The sequence below is a fragment of the Myotis myotis genome, unplaced genomic scaffold (assembly GCF_014108235.1).
Source record: "Myotis myotis isolate mMyoMyo1 unplaced genomic scaffold, mMyoMyo1.p scaffold_m19_p_9, whole genome shotgun sequence".
Taxonomy (NCBI): Eukaryota; Metazoa; Chordata; class Mammalia; order Chiroptera; family Vespertilionidae; genus Myotis; species Myotis myotis.
The window spans coordinates 66243372-66255111 of NW_023416401.1; the positions used below are offsets into that span (position 1 = coordinate 66243372).

General features: G+C 41.9%; 1 pseudogene; it reads right to left on the reverse strand.

Moving 5' to 3' along the window:
* Positions 1 to 10150: 10150 nt before the first annotated feature.
* On the reverse strand, positions 10151 to 10632 carry LOC118662469 (annotated as a pseudogene).
* Positions 10633 to 11740: the final 1108 nt, after the last annotated feature.

Below are 11740 nucleotides of genomic sequence, written 5' to 3' on the forward strand. Positions count from 1 at the left end.
TCTGGGGTTCTTTGGCCCAGCTACAGTTTGACAGGTGTTTAAGTGGAGAAAGGCCAAGTCATTTGTATGCAAAAGCCTCTGCGCACAGCTTGGATGGGGTTGTAAATTGGGTGGGGCAGGGGCTCAGGGAATCACCAGGGTGGAGCAAACCACAATGGCTGCCAGTCTGCTCTGCCTTGGAGCCACGGCCCTGTTCAGGAACAATGAACTCTGCAAGCACCTCTGTAGGAAAGCCACCCTCATGTTCCAGCCCTATGCCAAACAGTCCAGTTTCTCTCCGTATGAGTCTGGGTCCCCAAATTCTCACCTTGAACTGGAGTTCAGAGCAGTCAGGAGCTTGTATCTTCCTTCTGTCTGAAAAAGACAACAGTGTACCCAGCTGCCAGCCCCTTTTGCATGCGCCTCTGTACCTCTACACTTCCACTCCTCTGCACCTCCTACTGGACTCAATGTGCTTTTCTCTTTCCTTCTAGTTGTAGAATTTCCACTCAGCCAGCCTTCCCATGGCTCTGGATGATAATCGTTTTGTCTTTTAGTTGTAGTTTTAATGTGGTTGTGCGTGGCAGCAAGTTCAGGTGTTTACCTGTGTCTCCATCTTGGTTGCTCCTGTTCACCAAACTTTTTATTGTTAGCTGTTGCTATGTATCAATTTCCTAGGCTGTAAATTTGGTTTAGAATATTATACAAACCTCACATGAAAGTTTGTAAATGTAAAATGAGTTATCCCATGTGAATCACTTAAAACAGTATCTGACACTGTTAGCCATTTTTGCTTTCTCTGGTATAGATGACCAATATAAGGTGTGGCCAGGTGTTACAATGGGATCATTATCAGAGCAGTCCTACTCTCAAATTTTATTCTTCTTGGACTTAAATCTCTTGCTCTCTAGCACACTCAGTTATCTTTATTCAGTTGGTTTGAATTCACTACAATCCTTTAGAAAATTGGCTAATGTTCTAGGCTATTACAGTTGACCTGAATTTTTTAGTGTACTTGAGCCAATATTGATGACCTCCTGCTCTTTGGACAAGTATCTATAGTACTGCATATATCCCATATTTTATATTTGTCTTGATCACATCCAAGCCACAGCTGAACCTCTTTTTGATAGAAATGAGGGTTTCTGATTCATGTTTTCATTCATTCATTTATTCAACAAACTCGTATTAAGAATCTATGATGTAAAAAAAAAATACTTTTAAAACACCATATAACATTTGGCTCCCTTCTTCAAGGATGTTAAAAAAAGAACAGCCTTAAACAAAACTCACTTGAATACAAGGCAGGATGGAGTATTGCAGCTCTCTCAGGAAGATGGAAGCTATGTGTTGTTGAAAATAGAAGGAGCACTGTGGGAGAAGATTGAGTCAGGAATTGGAGAGAACTCTGGGAGCAGACTCAGATAACAGAGGATCATCAGAAAGGGCCGGCAGAATGTCCCGAGGATGGCCAATAGCTGATTTGATTATGGTTAAACTCAGTGAAATCTCAAGAAATACAAGTGTATCTCATCAAGTGAGTAGGGCACAGAGATGGGTTGACGAGGAGAAGGTCTTCATCTGGGGTTCCAAGAAGGCACAGTATCTGCTCACATCAAGGAGATGTAGCAGCACTTCTTTAAGAGATCTACCCAAAGAATTGAGTTTGACGTCAGGTCTGTATGTCATGAGCAAAAGAGGAAAACCAAGCATGGACCTTAAGACACAGATCCAAGATTATGTCTTACAGACAACAGGGGGGTGAGGGTATGAGTGGGGGTATGGGGGGTAATGTAGGGATAAGGACACATATGTAATAACCTAATCAATAAATAATTGAAAAAAATTCTAAAAAAAAGATTATGTCTTGATTGTAGGGACAAAACAGAAGATTAGTTATTAAACTTGAAGCAGCAAATTTTATCTGATATTTAATTCCAAGAGTTTGTGTAGAGTATCATATATTCCCATGAAGGTCCCAGAATCTGGAGTGGGACTAGCCTGTGGTTTGGGAACTGGTCGGCCTCAGCTAGGAGGGGAAAGGAGTGCTGGAGGGGTGGGACCTGGTAATTATAATGAGTCTCTTTACTTGTTTCCAGTTCCCCGTCTGTTAGCTCTTATATTCAGTGTCTGGCAAGTAGGTTGTACTTTTGGATTAAGTTCTTTTGTATCTTATCTGAATTCTCTTTGCTCAGGTTTCCAAATTGCTCTGGGTGACATCTGCTTGTCACCAATAAAACCAAAAGGACAGCAGGGTAGATTGCCTTGCACGGGGCAGACAGGTAATTGCAGCTTTAATTTTGTTTTGTTTTTGGAAGGATCCAGGTGTCCAACATCTTTATCTCACAAAAGAACCTTAATAAATGTGGGAGTGTTGGCAGACAAGATGGCCCAGTGGGCAGCCTGCCCATCAGATGTGTTAGCCTTCTGCTATTGAAACAGGACTTCCCATGGAAGCATCACACATCAGGAATTCTCTGCTGGTCCAAGCAGTTCAACAGCTTCCAAGCTGGGAGCACAATTAGAGACACGGAGACCTCCACGCAGCCAAGAGATACATTTCACCTTGGAAATTCAGATCTCCACAGAGTGCTCATGCCATGTGCACATAAATCATTCGCCTGAAAAGTCTTTCTTGTGAAACCAAATTCTCTGGAACTGGAATCTCTTGGCTAGTTGGTGGGTATGTTTCTGACTTTGAAAAATTGATCGCTTAAGAAATTGTACATATATAGAATATAAGCTGGATTTTCTAGAATTTGGGCTTGTCTGCCCTTTCAAAACCTACCTGCTTTGCTGCCCATATGCACAGAATGGAGTCAGATGTGGGAAAAGTAGGGCTTACTCATAGATCTATTAGGTCAAGGCTTGGGTCCAGGATGAGCAGCGGCCTCAGGAGCCTGGTGAGGTTCCACAGCACCTTGAAGTAGTAGTGGGTCTAGGAAAATTGACAATGAGGGGTATTTGGCAGAAGGCAAAGCCTGAGGCCTCAGAAGTAGGAACTCAAATAAGGAAATGGTAGAGAATAAGGAAATGGTATAGGTATACTTTCCATGGGGACTGGATGGAGTATAGGGGCAGAACTATAGTTCCTAGAAACATGGGGGATGTAAAAGACAGGAGACACCAATCACATGTGGAACTCAGATATGGGGCTAGAATTGTGGATCGCAATGGAAGGGGGTAGATTAGAAAGAAATAAAGCCCAGCGACCAGTCCTGATTACAATTAGGGACCCAAGGATCTCAATATAACTGTTCTTCCATTCTTTAGGTCCCAGGGGCAGTTTCATTTCAGTTGTCTTCTGAGTAACCAGAAGGTACTATCTTTTAGAGGCAAGAAGGAATTGTAAAAAAAAAACAACAAAAAAAAAAACAAAAAACAAAAAACAAAAAACCTCTTGCACTTGGAGATTGCAGCTAGATCCAGTTATGGATTCTTGCAGAATAGCCTTGATCCTGGATTCTAGCAAGTGTGTTTATTTCCAGGACTTTGGAAACAAGTTGGCTCAGACCTACTGTCCTGAGATGTGGCAGAGTCGGGGGGAAAGGGGCTCAGGGAAAATGACCTTAGAGAAAAACTTTCTTGGATTAGGAAGATTTCCCTTTTCCCTGGCCTCCTGCCTATAGAATAAACAAGTGCAAGTTCCTTTGACAGAGTGGAAATGGTTGGCTGTGAGCCTGGTCTGGAAGGGACAACTGGATCTAGTCCTGGGCAAATCAGAGGACTCTCTGAAATTAGATACTACTGGTGAAGGAAAAGTTTCTAGAATGTGAGCTTCACTAAGGGCCTCCTAGTGCAGCCCCAGTGAGAACAAAAGAGGAGGAACCCAAGAATGAAGACAACCAACTGGGGATCAGTCAGCAAGGGCTCTGAAAAGACAGTATTTGCTGGTTTGGAGGATGTGGTTAGGCTTCAGAAAGGACTGGCACAGGATCTCAACACTCAGAGGAGGCTGAGGGAAACCTGTACAAACTGGGGACAAAGCAAAGCTGATTTTCCATGTTCCTATAGAGGCAGGTCTCTGAAGGCTTTCTTGATTCTAGCAATATCTGCCTGGTGGCAGTGTAGTACACATTATTGCATTGTTGGGTATCTTGCTCCATTATGCTTATCAAACATCTGCTCAGGTAGGTAAAATAAAGCCTTCTTTGATAGTGGGCAGGCAGCAGATATAATTTTGTGTGCACTTTGTCCTAGAAGCTGAAACTAGATTGCAGCTAAAGTTCTGTTGTGCTCTTCTGGCAAGTTCTTAGGCACTCCACTCCACTCCACTCCACTCCACTCCACTCCACTCCACTCCACTCCACTCCACTCCACTCCACTCCACTCCATGTCATGCCATTCCAATTTATTTAGCTTCTATTCAGGCTGTAGCAGTGCTAATGGCATGGTGCAGAAGGAGTTCCATAAAGTCTGTTTCATGGGGGACCAATCTTGTGAACTTCCCCTCAAAAAAAAGTTCCATTTTATTCTGTCACACAGAGTCATCATCTGTAAGTGTGTTGAGAGTTTGCAAAAATGGTTTAACCTGTGTTTCCCCAAGATATTTGGCTATAGAAAAGGTTTTTTTTTTGCCTTTTACCTACTTACTAAGAGCCCATTGAATTATTTTAGGGTAACCATAGGATTAACACAACTTTGGTAGCTGGTTGGGGGATCTAGGGATGGCACCGAAATGTAAGTGTCCAGATAGACTGAAAGGGAAAGCACTCTTAGTATAAGCTGGTGCCTCTGGAGCTTTATGGATAGAGAAATGCTGGGGTAGGTCTTGGCCATGGAAGTGGGTTTTGGCTCCAGGACTTACTCAAGGAATGTCATTAAGGTTTTGGTCAGAAAGCCTTGGAGGGAGAAGATGCATTTTTACTTTTTGGCTGTTGTGCAGCTTTAAATTTTAAGAATTTAAAATTGGCTAGTTTAATGGCTCTAAATTTTTTTTAAAAAAATAAGAGACTGTATGTCAGAAGACATTCTCGTGACAACTCATGTCCATGGTTGTATGCAAAATTTTACACGAATCCTACCCAGGAACCCGTCTCCTATGCTCTGGATTAAATTCTTTGTCGCTGAATGTTTGAAGGCACTGGACCACAAGCTTGAAGGTTGCAGGCCAGTGGCTCTACAAAGTGATTATAGCTGTCCTGCATAGGAATCTGGTTATTTCCATGCACGGTGTGTTGTCAGAGTCAGCAGTGACGGGCCTCTTCTGACATGACTGGGCACAGTATTTCAGGTAAATGTGCAGTGATGAGGAAGGTGACAGAGGAAATCAAAGCAGCAGTTGGCATGCAGGGGGCTTGTTGGGAGGGCAGCAGGTGGGTCCCATGGCAGAGGGAGGCCTGGGTCTTCATGAGAGCAGAGCGCTGCAGCTCCTTTTGCAGCTGGTGGTAGGGGCTAGCAGAGAACCTGTCCTCCTCAGAATGACCTGATGTCAGGTGAGGAGGGACACACTGTGAGGACTGTGGGATTCTAGTTCTTGGAAGTTACTGGGCAGACAGTGGAGGCAGGGATCCTGATCCCAGCACCACTGGGGTTAAAACAGTGGCAAGTGCTCTCAGAACAAGTAAAAGCTAAGTAACAGATTATCAGACTTACTGCAGGTCTCTTGCTCAGAGGCCTGTGGCCAGGATTTGGCTCTGGGTACTAGTGGAAGGGTTCAAAGTTGAGAGGGTTCCATGACTACAGCTGAGGAATTTGCAGAGTCATCATCATTTACACTAAGTTAAGTGCCCAGTGGTCATCTTTTTAATTGATTATATTAGACACAATTAAAATTAAGTAAGTGTGCTCAAATTATATTTCTGATTCTATTGATAGAGTCTCATAAATATTCCAGTATTCCCAAGAACAACTTAATAAAAGCACCAGTAAATCTCAAACAGTATCAGTTTTGTAGTGTGATATGATGTGATATTGTTTGTAATATTTTTCATGTTTCTAAATGCACTACAACATTATGCCCGTTATTCTATTTCTCTTTCACTGACTTTTCCAAATTTTCAAATGTTTAGTAATTACAGAAAAAAATGTAAACTTTCTATTCTACCCTTTATGACTTTCTTATAAACAAAATACACTCATGTTATCATTCTTAGTCTATCTTGTGTTTCTCCTTTCCTTCCTTTCTTTCTTATCTTATTTTCTTCTTCTTAAATGTTTGTTCTTCTGGAAAGGGCCTCAAAAATTGTTTTATTTAAGCTACTTAGTGTTTCTGCACCATAAGTTTCTTATACCCCAATGATTTCTTTTTCATTTTTTTTTTCTATTTTACAAACAAGATTGTGTAAGATTTTTCCTGCTCTCCTATGAGGTATGTAGGGTGAGTGGTATTATATCCATTTTACAGATAAAGAATTTAAGGGATAGAGATAAATATTTATCTAAAAGCATGCCAGTGGTTTCTATGGGACTGAAGATTGCAGTGCAGTTAAATAGTCTCTTTTTCATAGTTTTCTGCAGTATTTGGAAGTTGCGGTGCCTGGAGAATTTCCCATGGAGAATCTTCAAAATCTCAAGATCACAGGGTCCACCTGACACCCAGAGATTCTTCAGTGTTGACCCTTGAGTGAAACTTGGATAACTGGGATTTTCTCTGTATGCTGAGGGTTGAGAAGCATACCGCATGGAGCTAACTTTATTTATCACAGCGAGGCAGCACATTGTCAAATTCACCTTCTTAAGAGCACGGCACCAGTTTGGCCACACAGATAAGAATGATCCCGGAAGATAGAGCTTAAAGTCGGTCTTGTGAGAAGCAGATGTTAACTGTCACCTGCCAAGGAAACGGGAGGACCCGACACTCTTTGATATATTTGGAGGTGACAAAAAAAATGACACTTTAAGTCGGTAGCTCTTCTAGGAAATATATCTAAATACCAGCCAGGAGATAGAGGCCATTGGCCTGTTACAGACTGAGATTATGGGTATCTACTGCCATCCATGTGTCATTGTTACAAAGTAGAGTAAACATATCCACACTGTCTGCATGTTAATGTATTATTTTATTCCACAATTTGGGGATAAAAAAGATAGGTCAAAGTCTGGTTAACACTTGCAGTTACTTAAATGATGTGTGTGTGTGTTTTTGATTTATGAGAAAGAGGGCATCAAGTTTCCCTCTGTCCTGTGGGTATTTTCCTTGGCCCAGGGCTGTATATTTGATTCTCAGGACAGCAGGGAAGCAAATGTCCTTGCTCTGGTTACCATCACCTATTTCCTTTTATTTTTTATTTTTGGTCACAGCTATGTGTTTGTGTTTTTTTTTTTTAATTTTTATTTTTTCAAGTTTTATTGAGATATGATTTATATATGAGCTTTTATTAATTTAAAGTATACAATATAATAACTTGATATATGTATAAACTCCAAAGTGGTTACCACAATACAATTAATGAACAAACATCAGCTCAAATAGTAACTGTGTGTGTGTGTGTGTGTGTGTGTGATGAGAACTTTTCCAATCTATTCCCTTAGCAATTTTCAAATACACAGTACAGTATTGTTAACTATAGTCGCCATGTTGTACATTACATTCCCAGAACTTCCAGAAGAGTCACCACGGGAGGAACCTCATCTTCTTCACATAAAAGATGAAGTGATGGTGAGGGAGTCAAGAAACCGTCCTCTCAGGAAAGAGGAGACCGTCAGGATTTTGCTGGGTCCTAGCCCGAGGAGAATCAGCAGGGAACATGTGATGCTGAGCGCTTGGGCCAGGGTCAGGCTCAGGCGTTAAGTGCCTATCTCAGTTTGCATTTCGCAAAATAGACTCTGAGATAAGAAGTTGGGTCCAAATAATGATTTGGGAGTTGATGCCAGGAAGGACATATGGGAGAGGAAGACAGGAGAGCCAGTAAGTGGTGTGTTCATGAATGCATTATGAGACGAGGCAATTGGGGGTGCTCCTGCTAGGGACCCTCTGAATTGCTCAACCAAGGGGCAAAGAAATTGGGTTATTTAACTCCTAGTCTCATCTCTTATTTAACCCTTACGCAGAGGTGCATGTGGGGACTTTAGGCATCTTCTAGGGTAGGCAGAAGGCAGCTGCTAAGGATGCTGTTGGGAAGCCCTCAGGGTGCAGAATCTAATTCTAGATGTGCCTCTGATATGCTGGGCAGTCTGCTCAGCTGGTTTGCTCACTGCAGAGTTGAGGATGATGGGAAAACCAGCTTGCAAATATGTGTACACTGCTGATAACTCCCATTATTATGATTTTGGCATAGGAGATTTTTATGTTAATTTAAAAAACCCTTGAGCTTATTTAATATTTTAAAATTAGCAGTTTGGGAGGCATGCATTGTGTGTGTTCTTGCATACTTGCATGTGTAAGTCTAGTTACTGAAGGAGGACCAGTTGTACATACCAATGCATCTATGTTATAACACACCATGCCTATTATGAGCATGCAAACTTACAAGGAAATGGCAAAACATCTTGATTAGAAAATAGCCCTCTAGGCCGGCTGGCGTGGCTCAGTGGTTGAGCATCAACCTATGAACCAGAAGGTCATGTTCAATTTCCAGTCAGGCCATATGCCCTGGTTGTGGGCTGAATGCCCAGGGTGGGGCATGCAGGAGGCAGCCAATCAATGATTCTCTCTCATCATTGATGTTTCTATCGCTCTCTTCCTTTTCCTTCCTCTGTGAAATCAATTATATATATATATATATATATATATATATATAAAATAGCCCTCTACACAATGTGATATGTTTAATATAAATTTTTTTTGAAATAGATCTGAGATCAGTAGAGGCTGAATGGAAACCAAGTACGTTTCTTGGGCCTTTTAAAAAGCCCTATTTCTTACTGAGTGGTCCATGTATTAAAATTAGGAACAGCAAAGTTGACCACACCAAAGGCCTCCCTATGCTGAAATTTGAGGCCATTGGTAATGGTCATGAGGCGTGAGAGCCGATGTAGACAATCATGTTGAAGTCTGTCTCTCTTCCTCATGACCAAGGAGAGGGTAGACAACCCAGCAAAGCATAATGTTGAAGGAAATAGTCCCATTCATCAGAGTGAGCATCTTAGAAATCTTTTGTGTCAAAACTGGGCAGAATTTTAAAAAATATGGGTGGAATATCAGAATGAATTAGCTGTCAAAACCACTTTTTTCAAATGACCCATAGACAAAAAATGAACTCATCATTTTTCACTATTTGTCATCAAAGTCTTTCTGGTTTGGCAGGTTGATGACCTAATGATTTTTAAATGGGGTTGGTATAAAGGCTACACATGTTTTCTTGCCACTTGGGTGCATTTTCTGTGGGAGGGAGGTTAGCCTTGAAGAAATACATAATTCCAATAGCCAATATTGTTTGAATATATTAAAATGTATGTGGCATCATTGTTATTTTAGGCTTTTCTAGTTCTCTTTCTCTCTATGTTTCTCTCCATTTATATAAAAATAAGAAAATATATATATATATATATATATAGAGAGAGAGAGAGAGAGAGAGTAGACATTTAAAATGCATATACATACTGTCAGTAAAGATGCATCAGGAAAGCAGAAACCATTCCAGTTATTTTAACAGAGAAAATTTAATATATGGAATTTATTAAACAGATACTGGAAGACTAAAATTTGCTAAATAAATAACAGATGTTGTAAGCAGCTACTATTTCTTAGGCTAAGAAGGAGCTGGGGTTATCCGAAGCTTGGAGGAGGGACACTGACATGAGGGGATGCAGTGAGACTATTTCTTGGCATATGGGGCAAAAATATGTATATAAAACTATAGGATTGGAGACTGTACTCAAAAGCCAGTGCCAAGGGAATGCTCACCGGAGCAACAAGCAAATAGGAAGAGGCGTGACTTTCTAGTCTCTTTCCACCTTTCAGTCTCCCTCTAGAGCAGTGGTTCTCAACCGTCCTAATGCCGCGACCCTTTAATACATGTCCTCATGTTGTGGTGACCCCCAACCATAAAATTATTTTTGTTGCTACTTCATAACTGTAATGTTGCTACTGTTATGAATCGTAATGTAAATATCTGATATGCAGGATGTATTTTCATTGTTACAAGTTGAAAATAATTGAAGCACAGTGATTAATCATAAAAACAATATGTAATTATTTATGTGTTTTCCGATGGTCTTAGGTGACCCCCGTGAAAGGGTCGTTCGACCCCCCACAGGGGTCTCGACCCACAGGTAGAGAACCGCTGTTCTAGAGCCTCTTACTTCTTGCTTTCTTCTCCTTAGGCGTTCCTGAAGTGATGTCATCATGGCCGTGACTATTGGCTGCATTCTCCCAATTTGAATTGTTGCGCTGTCTCTGAGACCTCTTGTTATTGGGTTTTTCTGCCTGTGTGATTGTCTCGTTCTTGGACTCATCCTGGCCAGCTTTGCCACTGTGGCCAGTGGTGTCATTGACCTGTTGGTGTGCCTCAAAGCGTTCCACGTGACTGTCCACCTGCCTGGCCCTGATCTCCACCAGCTCCACCATCTGCCTCACAATCTGGATCTTCTCGTCACCCAGTTCCTGGCTCCGGATTAGGGCTCTCTGAATGCAGTGGCTCTCCTCTTCTGGTTGCTGTCCGTCTCCCATTTAAACTTCTCATAATACTCATCTAGTTCCTTCAGGATTTGTTTCCCCAATTCCTTGTGGCTGCTGGATCCCTGGGGCCTGGGTGGGAGGCATAAGCTCATCCTTGGTGGAGGCAGGAACACAGCTAACAAGCCTTGCCCCAGGCCCGGGGCGCTGCCATTACTCTACATGGTTGACTCTTGAACAACATGGGTTTGAACTGCGCAGATTCACTTATATGCAGATTATTTTTTCGATAAATATACAGTTTGCCCTCCATATCCCCAGGTTTTGCATCCATGGATTTAACTAACAGCACATCAAAAACAGTATTTTCAGTCCCATTATTGGGAATCAATCCATGCATGTGGAGGGTCAACTATATGCATTGATCTCTGCCATTTTATCGAAAGAACTTGAGCATCTGTGGATTTTGTTATCTGTGGGATGTCCTAGAACCATTCCCCTTCAGATATTGAGGGATGACTGTAGTTAACGTTTTTGAGGGTCAAAAGTTATACAGTTTTTTTTGATTGCCCAGAGGCGGGCACCTCTAACCTCCACATTGTTCAAGAGTCAACTGTAGATAAATTCTCAATCTATCAATAGATTGTGCATTTTCCCTGGGCCTCTATGATAATTGCACGGACATGATTTTGTATGATGGCTTTTGCCACTGCAGTGTTTTCTCATCATGGATGCTTCATTGATTCATCATCCTGCTGCCTTGATCGTGACTCAAATCTTCAAGAGTCCACAGTGAGCACGTTCCAGACACAGAGGCTTGACTGGAGATGCCTCCGTATCTCGATGAGGAAACGCAGGCATTACAAATAGTTCCTTTAAGGATGGGAAGCCCCTTGCAGTTGCTGCTGTCATGTTTTAGTGTAGAGGTTCTGTCTCTTAGAAAGGCGGCTGTGTGTTTGGTGAGCTGTGCACTTTCGGGCTGGGCTCTCCCAGTCTAAAAGGAGTTTTCTTTACGGGGAGTGATTCAGAGGCTGTTGAGTAAGTCGTTAGTAAAAGGCACATGGTGTGCTCATGACCTGTGAAGGTTTCTTGAGCCCTTGTCAATGGCTATTGTGCTTTTCCTGAGGCCCTTGGTGCAAACTTCTATCTTGTTTATTTGTTTTCCATCACTTTAAATAGAGTAAGAGAAGAGAGAAAGAGAGGGTGAAGCCTGGCAGAACTAGACAAGGGTATGGGGCCGTGAATCTAAATGAGCTCTGAAGT